At 52.7% G+C, this 12,100-nt stretch overlaps 1 protein-coding gene across 1 annotated transcript in view; it reads left to right on the plus strand.

The window, feature by feature from the left end:
- VANGL1 (VANGL planar cell polarity protein 1) overlaps positions 1–12,100 on the plus strand; it is a 50,837-nt gene that overhangs the window by 20,695 nt on the left and 18,042 nt on the right. The window lies entirely within an intron of this gene.

Below are 12,100 nucleotides of genomic sequence, written 5' to 3' on the forward strand. Positions count from 1 at the left end.
TGGTGCAGTTGCTGGCGCTCATCCAGGTTGGAGTTTAGTTGGGCTTGAGGTCAGAGTTGTTGGCAGAAAGGATACATAGCGACGGCTCCTGGCCCTGAAATGGGCCTGTGAACAATGGGTCGAGGGATTGGCGGATCCGTTTGCTCAGAAGGGCACATCTGGTTTACCCCGTTGTCTCCGGGGAATAATTAGTCGTCCCTCTTTCGTCCCCCACCCTTAGAGGTACTGCGGTTTGGGTGATCAATGACATGGTCACCCTGGTGGCCGTCCAGTAAAGAATCAAGTGTAGGTTCGAGACCTCAAACTTGTAAGGGTCGAGTGTTTGCCAGATATATGCACGAGAGAAAGAAATACGTTGAGCTATCGCGCTTTAAATCTGTGCATGAAGCCTGTTTCATGGTTAACTAAAAGAGTGATCGCCATCATTTATTTAATTTTATTTCTGTCCATCCCGAGGTCAGCCATTCGTATAGACTGTCATGTTTAATCTTCTCCGAACCCTTTGATTTAGGTCTTATTCATCCCCATAGTACAGATGAGGACATGGGGTTTTAGGGAATTTAAGGAATTTGTACAAAAATGGCGAGCCTCACGTAGGTTTCACCCGGGTGTCAGGACGCAAGGCCCACCTCGTGCCTCATCGTGGCGTCTCTCACTTCGTCTTCACTGGCCTATTTTCTGTTTCCTTCCACAAATGATAAACTCCCTGGGGAGAGGGGCTGTGTCTCATTGCATCCTCAGTGCCTCGCCAGGAGCATGACACACAGTTGGCCCTCGTGGTCACTGGGCGAATGGATCCCCTGGGATGTGTGACCGTGCCCTTACCTCGGGCTCCAGCCTCTTCAAGCCATATGTGCCAATATGTGTAACCTGCTTGGCTCCTCGAAGTACTTACTTCATCGCAGCCGTCATCACTGCACGTTCATAGCTGGCAAGGGCCCCTTAGTGGGCCTGAGAACAATGGGCTTTGTCATATTTCTGGCCGGGGCCCAGCAAGGTGGCGCGAGCCTCGTTCGGGGTCAGGTTTCCCCTGCAGCCATCCTGGTGTTGGTACCCATCTTCTTTCACCCTTGGACTCAGCTGGTACCCCCTGAGGACGGGGCGGTTTGGCGTTCAAGGCTGCTGCCCCTCTGACCCGTCCTTGGAGGGATCAGTGTCTGAGTCTCACGCTCCGTGCAGCAGAATCAGATGTTCGAGTCCTCTGCAGATGCCGTGGGGCTCAGAAGGCATGTAAGTCACTGCTGCGTATTCGTCTCAGACAGCTCGCTTTCCCCGTATTTCATGTTGGAGAATGACCAGCAGACTTGTCTGTTCCCTGCAAACCCAGGGCTGGGGCCCAGAGACATAGGATGGACGCCTTTGGAGCTCTTTTCTCAGACTCCTGGGGCTCATGGTCCCTCAGAGACCAGCACATCACTGTGCAGGGGACAGTGGCTGACACGGGCCTGGCATGGACGATGGGAACACAGGAGGACCAGGGAATTGCAGGCAGCAGCAGCAGTAAAGCCCTGTGGGAAGTGGGCTGTCTCAGGACAGGACAGGTGTAGCCGGTGTGAGAAGGCGGAGAGAAATCCGGCCCTGGTCCCAGGAGACAGGAGTGATATCTGGGACTCTGCAGCTGTAAGCAGCCAGGACACTGGCCATTAGTGAGGCCCACAGTGGTCTTGTGTTTTGGCCTCAGGCCTAGTAGGTGTGACTCCCACCTGTGGAGGTGAGAAAGGAGAGGGCGTCTTCTCACCTCGGGTGGCAGGGTGATGGGGCTGACTTCCTCCCTAAGGCTCCCCGCCCCCACCCAGATCCGTCAGACCGGATCTGGGTGGGGGCGGGGGGAGGCCCCACAGGACAGCTTCTGGCACCTGGAACTCACCGTAGCTCTGCCGGCCAGGAATGGATGACCTGGGCCAGGAGAAGCAGGACCGATTGCGCCGTGTGACCCGCAGGCTGGCTGCAAACCCTTGTGGTTGTCCTCATCTGACCAACAACCCCCCAGTCTTTATTTGCTGACCCTGAAGTCACTAACGCCCGGGAGACCCGAGGGTGCCACTTCTCTAGCAGCCCTGGAGGAGAGCGTTGCGGGTGGTCCCAGTATCTTCCTTTCGGCTCCTCTCCAAGGTCCAAGGCCCTTTGTTTCCACCCCCCCTCTTCAGTAAGGCCCCCTTCGTCCCTCACGTGGAGACCCTGGTTATGGGATGGAAAATGGCTGAAGAGGGAGAGACATCTTTATTCACAAATCGAGCCCTCAGGCAGGGCCAGCTGCCCTGTGACAGCCGGTGTGTGGGAGCAAGGACACGCCCGCTGGCACCGTGTGGGCTCTGTCACCTGCCGATCCTTGGGCTCGATCTGGTCCAAACCCAGCAGTGGCGGGAAGAGTCACTGGGCCAGGAGGATAACTAACTTCTAAGCCCTTTTGCAAAGTATAGAAACAGGAGGGAAGGGGGAACCAGAATGAACAGAGGAGCAGGTCCTGGGGTGACGGTAGCCAGTCCCCCACGCGACAGGAGTCCCAGGCTGTCCCACTCACCCTTTATGTAAAAACGTCCCCACCGCCGTGACTTGTTGGGCTGAGCTGCAGAGCGAGCGTGAGTTCTCTTTTCATTTTGTTTTCAAAGATGATTTTATTGAACCGACGGAGCTATTTTTGAGAGTGGTCAAAAGAATCCCTATTCTTTAGTTTCTTAAAGAAAATCTGCTTCTTGTTAGCTCTCCTACAAGGTCCTCGCCGTGGCCCTGCTTGTTGGCCAGCGTGGAGTCATGGCTTATTTGAAAATGTTCCGAAACGTAAAAGGTTATTTTTGTACAAAGTGAGAGACCATAAATAGCTTAAGAGACTTCCTGACTTTTTCCTGGTGCCTTCGAGATGGCAGAGGGCTTCGGGGGTGTTGGATCTCATTCATTCTCCCACCCTGTCAGGGGTGGGGGCCGGTGGACCTGCTCGAGGCTGCAGGGAACCACCAGCCTCCTGGGGGTCACACTCCCGTGCTCTCCGCGGCGTCCTGGGGTCTCAGCCCATCCGTAATTGTCCACGCACACCTCACTTGTCACTTTCCTCGGCCCTGTTCTCACAATGAGTTGCTCGCTTTTCCAGGATTTCACCAAAGACTAGTGAGTTGATCTGACTGTACATGGAGAGAAAGCCAGAAGAAAAAAGACTAAAAATGACATTTCATTATCCTGATTGATAATTTCTCACTTTTGCAATCTTTACAGGTGAATACTGTGAATATTGGTGCGTAGAAGCTAGTGTGACTGACTGACCAACTCGGAGATGTGCGCCATGAACTTTAACCATGCACAGTCCTTACCGCGTGCCAGGCACCTTCTAAGCTCTTAACTTATAACTCGTTTAATCCTAACGGCCCTGCGAGGTCGGCACTGTCATCCACATCCTCAGACGAGAAAACAGGCCCAGGAGAGTTAAGTGGATGGCCTGTGGCCACGCAGTTTGTGGTTGTGGGAGGCAGGATTTGAGCCCAGGCCGTCTGGTTCCAGAACGATCTGAACCGTGTCACCATAGTGCCTCTGCATAGATGGGTCCATGTTCTTATTGTTGCTTTAAGAACGCGCGAAGGAGCTCATAGCATTTTTGAGTGCTTAACTATGTGCCAGACTGGATACTATTTTTTTTTATACATGATCCTATTTCATTTAACTCAGCTTCAGGGCTGGAAAGGAGAGAATGAGGGGACAGTCAGGGTTTGGCTGGCTCTTACTCCGCAGGCATTCCCGAGCCCACTGGTTTTTTTAATTCAGTCAGCAAACAAAGCCTGGGCCTTATAACCACAGCAGTTTGAGCCCTTGTCTGCTCCTACCTTTTTAACTGTCTATATGTCAGTTGTCCCAAAGAAGAACCTCTTTTTATCTATTGCTGTATAAAACCGCCCCCACACTTAGTAGCGCAGGGCAACATTTTATTATTTTATTACCGTTTCTTACAGCTCTGTGGGCTGGGCTCAGCCAGGAGGTTCTTTTCCCAGCCTGGCTAGTGGTCCCCATGTCATTGCTGTCATGTCGCGAGGCAGTGGGGCCTCTCTCTCTTCCCACATGTTCCGGGGTTCGCACCCTCCTCGGAGGGCCTCCCCTTTGGGGAGTAGTTTCTTATTAGGGTAGCTAGACTTCCCAGGGCTCCCAAGAACACAAAAGCAGACACTCCCAGGCTCTTTAAGGCTGAGGCCTGGACCTGGCCCGGGACCACTTGCCCTGAACTCTCTTGTTCACGTGAGTTAGAGCCCCCGCCCAGGCTGAGGAAAGCGACCGCAGAAGCGGGGACACTGGGGTCTGCAGCGACTCCCCAGCTGCCTCAGGGTCTCGTTCTCAGAGTCTGCTTGTTCTTACTTTGCATACAATTCTCACAGATTTAATTATTGACTTCTATGCCTCAAAAAGCCCAGAAGAAGCATCTTTCAAGTGGGAGAAACAGCTCTGTACTATAGGAGGCCCATGAACATCAGTGAAAAGTGATGATAGCTGATAGTCATCGGCAAGGGGCGAGACGGAGGCCACAAAAGCCGATGGAACGCTTGCCCCAGCCCTCTGGGAATTCACAGTGACCCGTTCTCTAAGATACTCATTCTGCCGAAGCTCCATTGTATCTAATTCAGCCAGCAGGTTTTGAGTGGGTTTCTCAGCATACTTCATTCATTCGAGACTAAGTATCTTATAAACTGGCATTGACCATGGACCTTTTTATTGAAGGTTGGTTTACTGATCACAGAACCACCTGTGCTTTAGAAGCAGTGACTCTGGGCTTGCTTTTCCAACAGTGAAAGTTTATGATTGTGCATGATTGTAGCATTGTTGTGTTGAAAAGCAACCGTTATGGACTGAATTCCCCTCCCCCCCAATTCATAAGTATAAATGAGAAACATGTTATCGGACAGTGAAGCAAAGGCGATCCTTGTTATAAAGTGGCAAAGAACCTGGCTGAATTGTGTTCCATTCTAGTGTGTTGTGGCAGGTAGGACTTAGGAGTGAGGAAATTAGATATTTCGCTGAGATTTCCAAGCAAAATATTGATGTTGCAGTGTGGGTCCTTCTTCCTGCTTCTAGTAAAAAGCAAGAGGGAAGAGAGGAATTGAAGGAGGAGTTGCTAAACAAAGATTCCCAGCCTATCTAGATTGAAAAAAAAAAAAAAGAAGATGATGAAGCTCGAGCCGAAAGGTGTGGGTGAATAAGCCTTTGATAAAGAGATTAGCATGGGTGTGAACCAGGGCTTGAATCAGCCATTTCAGCAGAAGCCAGGAATAAAGAGGGATTATACCAGGAGAAACACTGTCAGTCGGATCTAAAGGAAACAGAGAAAGTAGGTGGGAATGACGGAGGGCTGGGAACAGGCATGATCCTTCAGGAAAAGGGGACAATGGCTCTGCCACCTAGTGAGCCCCTAGGGCAGAGCCCCTAGGTTGATCCAAAGAGGGTCGTTCTCAAGTGTTTCCGTCCAATGGAATTTACGCTGCTCGGTTTTGGAGCCATCACCCTTCTCTTTTCTGATTCCTCCCTTTTGATGCTCGTGTTTATCCGATGCCGGGTCACGGTGGTATTTGGGAAGCACATAATTTAAGTGGTTTGAAGTGTTTGCAGCCGAGGAGGCATTTTGCCTCTGTGAATTGTGCGTTGAGTCTCATCCTTACGTGGTTTAGAGGAAATTTAGATGAGACTTTGGGCTTCAGACCTAGAGTCGATGCTGGAATGAGTTAAGGCCTTCAGAGCTGTTAGGATGGAAATGAGAGATTTTGCATGTGAGGAAGCCATGAATTATGGGGAGGGAGGCAAAATGCATTAGTCGAAGCTCTAAACCTCAGTGTGGCTGTATTTGGAGATGGGGCCTCTAAAGAAGTAATTACGGTTAAATGAAGTATAGATCCTACAGAATTAACGTCTTCGTAAGGGACACCAGAGAGGTCTGCATACTCTCCCTTTCCCCTGTACGTCTGGACCCAGGAAAGGCCATATATGGATATACTGAGAAGGGAGTGTTCGCAAGCCAGGAAGAGAGCCAGCCCTCTAGAAACCGAAGTGGCCAGACCTTGATCTTGGACTTCTAGACGCTGAAACTGTAAGAAAATAAGTTTCTGTTGTTTAAGCCGCTCAGTCTATGGCATTTTGTTATAGCAGCCCAAGCTAAGACAGGAACGTATTGTGCACTCTGGTGACTTTTGACCCCAGAGCTCCAGGAAATCGTGGAATCAGTGAATGCAGCTCGACTCTGAGAAACAGAGCTCGTATTGTCCAGCTCATGCCTCCAACTTGCTTCTCTTGATTGTACTTTGGTTTTCTAGTTAGAAGTGAGAAAAAGAGTCTGCTGGGGAGATCGAGGTTACTCCAGTGATGCTGGGATAGATCCAGCTCCCCTTGAAATCCTATGTCTGTGATCGTGGATCCAATGATACCCAAGCTGGTGATCTCACTGCTGATCAGATTTGGCTGTCACGGTGGGCTGTGGGCCCCTCTTCCCAAGTTCAAGACTAGCATCCGCGGTCTCGGAGGACCCAGCGCTGTCAGCGGTGAGGTTGGGAGTGTTTTTAAGTAGCCATGTTCTTTATGATCATGGTTTCATAGGCGATTGCATTTTTAGAAATGTGCGTTTTGTTTAACTGCTTTTCAGTGAAGGTATTTGCCAGTCTGTACCCCTACTCCCCCAAAAAGCAAAGGATGAAAATGAGTCAGAGCTAAAGAGGAAAGTGTGATGGTCGTCGCTCAGATCTGCTTTGCTGTGGGAGGATCCCGAAGGCAGGCACAGACCTGCTGTTTGCGCTTTGGCCCGGTGCAGCCTGTTAGAAGTGGTTTGATGTGAGAGTGTACGGTGCTGGACACTGCAGTCCTGTGTTTATACAGCTGTCTCCTGGCAGTAGTCACAGCTGGGATGGCTTCCCTGGCAGAGTGTCTGCCCCCAAGCCTCACCCTGAGGCCGAGAGGAGTCACTCGCAGAGAGCACGGCCACCAGAAGGGGAAGGAGCCCGTGGACACAGAGCTGGTGTAGGTGGCCTTCCCGCAGGGCCCCAGGGGGCCGAGCAGAGCATCCCGTAGCCCAAACGGTGTGCTGTTCCTGTCTCTGAAGGACCCGCGCCGTGGGCAAGGCCTGGTGTTCTGCACACTCATCCATGGATTGATGGGTGTGATTGGATACAGTGTGTGTGAGACGCTGACGCTCAGTAAGGCAGATGGACAAGGACCTGCTTTCCGTGACCTGCAGAGCAGCTGCTGCCCGGCTCCGCTCAGTCTCTGAGCAGAGAGGTCCTCTTGGCCAGGCCGGTCACCCTCGGCCTCCAGACTTTTCACTTGTGCTCCTGTAGCTCTTCCCAGGGCCAGAGGGACCGATGCTGAGGAATGTAAGGAGAAGGGAAGGCCAGTGGAGCATCCTGGGTGGGTCTGGAGGTGCTTAGTGTCTGTCTAAACCTCCTTCTTAGAGAACCTCAGCAGGCAGTTGTCTTTGATGTTTATTTGCTGTGAGTCAGCACAGTAATTTAAAGCATTGAGAGGCTGAGTTCCCGCCCCAGGCAGGGCAGGTGCAGCCCAGGTTGGACTGTGTGGGGGGAGGTGGGGCATGGTGCAGTCTGCGCCTGGGCTGGGAGGCCGGGCTCTGAGCTCTCCAGGCAGACTGGGGTGTCACTTGAGGGGAAACAGGTCTCGTAGATTCACAGCCCCCCCCCACCCCCCGCCCCGCAGGAGGTCTGCTAGCAGCTCTCTGCTGTGAGAGAGGCAGCCAGGTGGACAGCTGGCCGTGACTGGATCATCTGCTTGGAAGGAGGCTGTCTCGTCATAGCTATCACCGCACTCAGAACCTCCTGGTGCGTGCCTCACGTGGCCTTACGGCCAAGAGGGGTGACACGTATGACAGCTTTTCGTTGTTTGGTTCCTGAGACCAGAAGAACCAGGTCGTAGCATGTGGCTGTTAAACACTTCTAGTTCCCACGGAGTCCTCCCAGGCTTGACAGAGTGGCCTCATCCGGGTACACCGTGCTGTGGTTTTACTTGTGTTTTTGGAGAGGCCATCTGGTGATATTTTATCATCAGAAACTTAAAGCGGGGGGCAGTCCAGGGCACGGAGAAGTGCTCCGGGTGCCCCCCAGCCTGCACCGAGGGGACTGTTCCATGACGACCAGACCTGTTGATTCTGCCTTTCTCGAGCCCGGCTTCTTGTCACAGTTGGCTGTCTTTCGGTGGGGACGCCCTGCAGGGCTTGTCTGCAGCCCGGTGTTTAAAGCCGAGGCCAAGGTGATCATTGCCTGTTCCCTGTGTGGGACTTGGTGAGCCAGCCCTGCACATGCAGCTGCAGACAGACATTTTAATTAAAAGGCTGGAGGGTCAGCAGACGAGACACTCCCGTGCCGGTCCTCGTCGGAGGCGGCAGCAGTGTTCGGGGGCTCATTACGTTTGCGTCTCTGGGACTCACAGGAATGCTGCTGCCAGGGGTCCCGGCCGTTTGTCAGATGAGTCCCTTACCTCCATGTCCAGTCCAGGGAGTCGTGAAGCCCACACATCCAGGTTGTGGTCTCGTCGACTCCTTCGGGGAGAAAGTCGGTCAGATAAGACCGAGGGCGTCAGCCGGCTCTCCCAGGCGGGGAGTCTGCACAAAAAGCCGACTCCGCTTTCCATTGTGTGCCCTTTGTTTCAGCGTTTTCTCAAAGACCCTGGTTCAGGCCTAAAATGCAGCCGCCAGAGCGGGCACCCCTGAAAGATCAGGACGCCTTGGGCTCCAGGCAGCCTTTGCTGCTGGTGTCCTTCGGGCCTTTGCTGCCAGCTCACCCTCTCTCCTGCCACCCCCACCTCTCACCCTCCTGTGCCCTCTCTTGTCACCTGCTCACCTTAGCCGTTCATCTTAGCCAAACCTCCTCCTTTACCTGCCTCCATCCTTCTCGCTTTGAATACAGATGTGGTCCTGTCCTAGGGCTGCTGTAGCGAAGGACCACACACCGGCGGCTCGAATTCTCAGTTTCGGAGGCTGGGGTTCTGAAATGCAGGCATGGACAGGACCGCGCTCCCTCTGAAGGTTCTGGGGACCAGTCCTTCCTTCTCTTCCTAGCTTGTGGCGGTCATGGCGCTCCTCGGCGCTTTGTCCTGTTGCTCCATTGTCTCTTGGCCTTCTTCTCTGTGTGTCTCTCTGCGTGTCCTCATTTCTTCTTATAGAGACGCCAGTATGACCTTAATTTTCTGTCCTCACGTCCGTAGAGACCCCCCACGGGCCCATTCCGAGGTCCTGGGTGACGTGGATTTGGGGAGACAGAATTCAACCCACTACAGCAGGTCTCTCCAGGCCGCTCTGCGACTCCGCCCTGAGACTCTGTTGCTCGTACTGTAGGTGTGTAGCAGGATGGCTTCATCCCCGCCTGGTCTGCCCACCTGCTTCCTTTGCCAGGAACGAGCTTTACGGCTCATCGTCCACATGGCGTGACCATCATCCATCTATTAAGACTTAACTCAGAAGCTCAGCTGGGCCTCTGCTGCCTCCCCCACCCCCCAAGCTCTTGCTCCGTCACAGCCCCTGAGTCACTTGATTGTCGTCACCACCCAAGAGAGCATACGCCCCTCGCGGCCTTGCACGTGTACGTATCCCAGTGCGTGGCTTAGTGGGTGTACGTATCCCTGTGCATGGTGCTGGGGAGGCTGGTTATTAGGGTTCCGAATGTCCGCACCCGTAGTCGGCCGGTGGGATAGTAGGTACTCACCCCGAGAGGAGGCCTTTGCAGATTTTGCTCTGCGACTAGCACACCGTCTCTTCAGTACCTTCGTGTCAGCCCTACCTAGGTCATCAGAATGATGGTGGCCGGCCACTCATGGGGGCGTTAGTGTGTCAGAAACGCTGTCACGTTTTTCCTGCATGGGAAAAAGCTATTTTTTTGTTGACAGCATAAGAGCGCAAATTAATATTTGAAAAGAGGTGACCAAAACGTGAATGAGGCTTCCCCACCTGGGCCGGTCAGGCAGGGCCTTTCTCCCTGGTCTGGACGAAGTTAAAGGCTATAAATGTTTAGGGCTTTGGACTAGATGAGCTCTAAAGCCTTAATATTTCCGATTTTAATAGCACCTATCAGTCGAATGGCCGAAGCCACGTTCAAATCCAGGGAAAGTGAATGAAGAGGAAATAGACAACTCTGCGTGTGCCCGTGAGCGTGCACACGTGCTTTTCTCGGCCTCCGTGCCCTTCGCTGCACACTGAGAGTTAAGGCGGGAGGCTGCAAAATGTTCATAATCGTTAGCAGTAACGTTGACACGTTATGTGTGTGTGATCCTTTGTCGTTTACAAATGCTTCCACCGTCGTCATTTCGTTTGCTCTCTTCAGGGAGCACATGGAATCGTTGGTATCATCTCGCCATCACACGCACCAAGAAACAGGCCAGAAAAGGGGAAACGACTTATGCGGGTTTGTGAAGTCACAGGTTCAGACCTGGAATCCAGACCCGCTGACTGTAAGGCCAGCGGTTTTTCTATTTTGTGTACCGTGGCTGCCTCCCTCATGGCTGGGCTTGATTTTCAGGACGCCGAAGGTTAGCAGGAAATGTCACGTGCAAACAGGGCCCCATGACTTTATAGTCCTAAGTCCCTAAGGAAAACGGTGCAGAGGGCCCTATCCTGGCTCACTTCCTGCGACAGTGGCCTCGTGGTGGCCGTTGATGGGGAGGGCACTGCGGGCGCACGCAGGGGACACATCGACCTTCCCAAAATACATGGACAGGTAAGCTCATAGTGCGGCCATTTACCAGCCATTCGCTTCGGGCATTCATTTATAAATATGTTATCTCGTTTAATTTTTAAAACAGACCTAAACCAGGCATGCATCCCCTCCTTAGGAAGCAGGAAAGTAGAGGGTGAGTTTCCAGTATTTTTTCTGGCCTAAATCCAACCGACTTTAAAGTCTGGGAAAGTCACAGAATTTGAAATCGTCCCCATTGATATTTAAACTCAGGAGATGACTGCCACAGGTGGCACTGGCCCTCTGCCAGCCCTGCATGTTTGGGTCTCTCTGTCTATCATGAGAATATCTGACTTGCCACCTACCCCAGACTTGTGCCAGTCACTTCAACAGCCTTTCAGTAATACATTTTATACAGTTAGGTACTTCGGAGCACACTTATGTCACAGCCGAGTTTTCTATGTTGCTTTTCCCACCCTGCAGTGGGAGAACCTAAGGTTTGGAGAAATGAGTTAATGTGTTCAAGGTCAAAGGCTAAATGAAAGAGCCAAGAGCCACGTTTTCTGGGGCCAGAAAGCCAGAACCATTTGCCCAGTGCCTCCTTCCTCCCACGGCAGATGGGCGCAGAGCGCGGGGCAGGCATTCGTTTGCTTTTGGTTTTCGTTGTTCGGAATCCTATCTTTCAAGAAGACATCTTTCAGATTTTTATGAAGTGACATCTGAACTGTGTTTGGGGTGCCTCTCTCCGGGCCTGTTTAAGAAACGCAGCACAAGGGCCGTTCCCCTCCTCTGTTGCCATGGCCATTGTGTGACGGTTGCCATCGGCGCCGAAAGCGTTTCTGTGGTTGATCAGACACAAAAGGCCGCAGCGTTCCACATGCCACCCTCTTCGTCCTGAAAAGAAAATAGGCCAGTGAGGCGACATGGCCACCGGCGAGCTTCGGACTTAAAAGTGGCTGTCAGGTTCCCTCGGGCATTGGTGCTGACCCACTGTTGCCCTGTCTTTTCCATGAGTTTGAGTTCGGACCAGCCTGGACGGAGCAGAGCTGGGGGGCGGGGGGGTTGCTTCCCCCTTGGTAGCAACAAGAACTTCTTCTGTTCTCGAAGATGCCATCATCGGCGTTGTCTCCTCATGTGCCTGTCACATAGGATTCCTGAGTTTGTGCTTTTGTGTGTTTTCCACAGACATATGTGGAAGGGCATTTCCCCGGGTGGTGACGTAGGAAGGTGTGTGGATGGGGCATGCGTTGGGCTCAGAGGTCTGATGTCCTCGCCACGGATTTTTGGCAGGGCCATATCCCCAGTGTGTACATCGGATTCCACCTGCCTGTAATACAGGGCGTCTGCACGAGGCTTGTTTCGGTAGGTTACCACCTATTGTCTCTCGATAGGACGGTGATGAGAGAGAGCACGTTTCCCACCAACTTGGTTTTTCTTGCCCCACCCCTCCCCCTTCTCAGAGATGATCTGGT

The sequence above is a fragment of the Pteropus alecto genome, unplaced genomic scaffold (genome assembly GCF_000325575.1).
Source record: "Pteropus alecto unplaced genomic scaffold, ASM32557v1 scaffold106, whole genome shotgun sequence".
NCBI classification, from domain to species: Eukaryota; Metazoa; Chordata; class Mammalia; order Chiroptera; family Pteropodidae; genus Pteropus; species Pteropus alecto.